The sequence below is a fragment of the Tupaia chinensis genome, unplaced genomic scaffold (assembly GCF_000334495.1).
Source record: "Tupaia chinensis unplaced genomic scaffold, TupChi_1.0 Scaffold000023_1, whole genome shotgun sequence".
Taxonomy (NCBI): domain Eukaryota; kingdom Metazoa; phylum Chordata; class Mammalia; order Scandentia; family Tupaiidae; genus Tupaia; species Tupaia belangeri.
In genome coordinates this window covers 2360981-2363886 of record NW_006159453.1, presented here as the reverse complement: position 1 = coordinate 2363886, position 2906 = coordinate 2360981, and the positions used below count along the sequence as shown (strand labels likewise).

At 44.6% G+C, this 2906-nt stretch overlaps 1 long non-coding RNA gene across 1 annotated transcript in view; it reads right to left on the bottom strand.

Annotated features, from left to right (window-relative positions):
* Positions 1 to 220: 220 nt before the first annotated feature.
* Positions 221 to 2906, bottom strand: part of LOC106734583 (uncharacterized) — a 29970-nt gene continuing 27284 nt past the window's right edge. The window contains exon 3 of the long non-coding RNA XR_001370152.1: positions 221 to 266. This is a non-coding gene — a long non-coding RNA (uncharacterized LOC106734583). The remainder of the gene's footprint in view (positions 267 to 2906) is intronic.

The following is a 2906-nucleotide window of genomic DNA, read 5'->3' as shown; positions in this document are numbered from 1 at the left end:
GGCTTTTTCTATGCGTCTTTGTGGGTTGATTAATGTGAACAGCTAATGACAAATAGATCTGTGTTCTGCTTATACAATCCAGTTTCTGCATCTACAGGGCAGAGAGCCAAATCATAGGCTGCGATAAATTCAGCAAGATAATCCATCCTGTGGAGCCTCCTCTTGAAAAGCAGCCAACTGATCTTGCCTGCAGTTACCCATGTGCTTTCCATTTGAGTACCTCTGAAGTCTTCTTGGGACGATGCCTAAAGCCCATGAAAGAAAAGCTAAAAAAAAAAAAAAAAAAACCTGCTCAATTTAGTATAAGACACGCACAGACTTCCTTTAGTGATAGAGATTAGTAACGCAAATATGCTGGATTCTGGGGTATCAGAGGGAGTTATTTCACCAGCCATACAAAGTGCCTGGATCTGGTTTTCCTTCTTCACTGGTAAATGTAGTGGCTACACAGAGAATTAACAATGTGACATTTCTCATGATAGCAACCTGAATACAAATGACTGTTCGTCTAACATTTTACTCTTCCCCAAAAGAGGACTGACTGGGCCAGCAGGTGGTTTGGTGGTTAAGGCACTAGATTTGGACATCCACATAACTGACTACAGTTTCAGTCCTGGACCCAGCAACTTGAAAATCACACCAGGCACGTATGTGCCTGTGCCCGAAGTCCCAAAAGAATGGAGAAGAAGGGATTGCGGTGTGGCCATCTCCCAGGGGGGTAATGTCTCGCTTTTCCTCTCTCTGTCTCTCTTTCTGGTGAGTGCCTGTGCCCTATGGCAAAACAAAAAACAAAAACAACTTTAAAAGACTAACCAAAACAACAAAACCTGACCAGTATATGAAACATGTCACTGGGGTCAAGTCTGTGATAAGTTATCTCAGAGATGACACAGCTTGAATGTAGTTGCCTCTGACATATGCAATGTTTACCCATTCCAGTCACCATGACCATGACAAGGATTTGGTTCCACTAAAAGCCCCCTACTGCAGTGACTGCAGTTTAAGCAGAAAAGAACTGGCCACTCCCATATTTGGTAGGCACTTTAAGGCTTTCTGGACTCTTCCTGTGGTCCATTCAGCAGAGACCACCAAAGGCTTTAGGAACGATGAGGCCAAAATAAACAGAGAGCTTCAAGGAGAAAGCAGCCTTCTCCAAGCACCAGGGGTCAAAGTATGGCATTCCAGACAGAGCCACATCTTAAAGACAAAAATGAACTTTGAGGAGCCCAGGCTAGAAAGAGCATAGGGTACAAAGCAGGCTGCAGTTAGGGATATAGTCCACAGAGAGGATTGGTGCCAGATTGTGGAGGGCCTTTAAAGCCCAGGAGAAGAGTTTCACTTCGACGTGATTAGAAAGGAGGAGCATCTTGAGGACATGTTGGAAAGGGGAGATTGAGAGTCGTAAAGACTAACCAGGTGGCCATTGTGATAACCAACGCCTGAGGATGTGAACTGAATCTGTGGCTGAAAGGAAGAGATATATATTTTTAAATTTTACCCAAGGGTGCATGTGTTTGCCAAAGAGAGAGAGAATGAGGAAGTGAGAGAACGCTGTCCCCAACCCTGCCCCCCATGGGGTATGGTCATGCTGCTATCCCTTCTCTTCCATCTCGCCCTCCTTTCAGGATTTTGGACAGGCGACCACATGTGTCTAGTGTGCTTTTCAAGTCGCCGGGTCCAGGACTCAAACCATGGGGTCAGCCATATGGGATCAAGCTGTCTTAACCACTAGGCTATGGGCTGGCCTAAAAAAGACAGACATTTCAAAAAGAAAGTGGTATAGTAGAAAATAAGTCAATCCATAATTATAACCAGCTTTCATGCAGAAGAGAGAGTGCAGGGCTTGGCACAATAAATCTCTGGATGGGCTTCATAAAGCACTTACAAATACATCTGCTGCATGTGGAGGGCCTTTAAAGCCCAGGAGAAGAGTTTCACTTCGACGTGATTAGAAAGGAGGAGCATCTTGAGGACATGTTGGAAAGGGGAGATTGAGAGTCGTAAAGACTAACCAGGTGGCCATTGTGATAACCAACGCCTGAGGATGTGAACTGAATCTGTGGCTGAAAGGAAGAGATATATATTTTTAAATTTTACCCAAGGGTGCATGTGTTTGCCAAAGAGAGAGAGAATGAGGAAGTGAGAGAACGCTGTCCCCAACCCTGCCCCCCATGGGGTATGGTCATGCTGCTATCCCTTCTCTTCCATCTCGCCCTCCTTTCAGGATTTTGGACAGGCGACCACATGTGTCTAGTGTGCTTTTCAAGTCGCCGGGTCCAGGACTCAAACCATGGGGTCAGCCATATGGGATCAAGCTGTCTTAACCACTAGGCTATGGGCTGGCCTAAAAAAGACAGACATTTCAAAAAGAAAGTGGTATAGTAGAAAATAAGTCAATCCATAATTATAACCAGCTTTCATGCAGAAGAGAGAGTGCAGGGCTTGGCACAATAAATCTCTGGATGGGCTTCATAAAGCACTTACAAATACATCTGCTGCATTTTGTTCATCACAAGCCATGACTCTACTTTCTGGAATATTTTGCTGTTCTCTATCAGAGCTGCAAAACTTTTGCAAGAGGAGAAAGGTTTCTGAGCTCCTAGAAAACTGTTGGCCTATAGGGAAAAGAAAAGATCCTGATGTTTCCCTCTATTATTGCTGTTTAACTGGTCACCTGTCCCTGCATATCCCAAACCAACCTTCTATTTGCCCTCTTTTTTCCACCTTCACTGCTTCTGCTGTCATTGCTACATTTGGGTCCTGACCATAAACGTCTAGCAGGTCATCCATTCTCCATCTTGCCCTTTTCCAACCCATCCTCCGTATCTGTATCGATGAACTGTAATCTTTGCAAAACACACGTCTGATTATACCAGTCCCCATTTTAAGACATTCAATAATGTCCT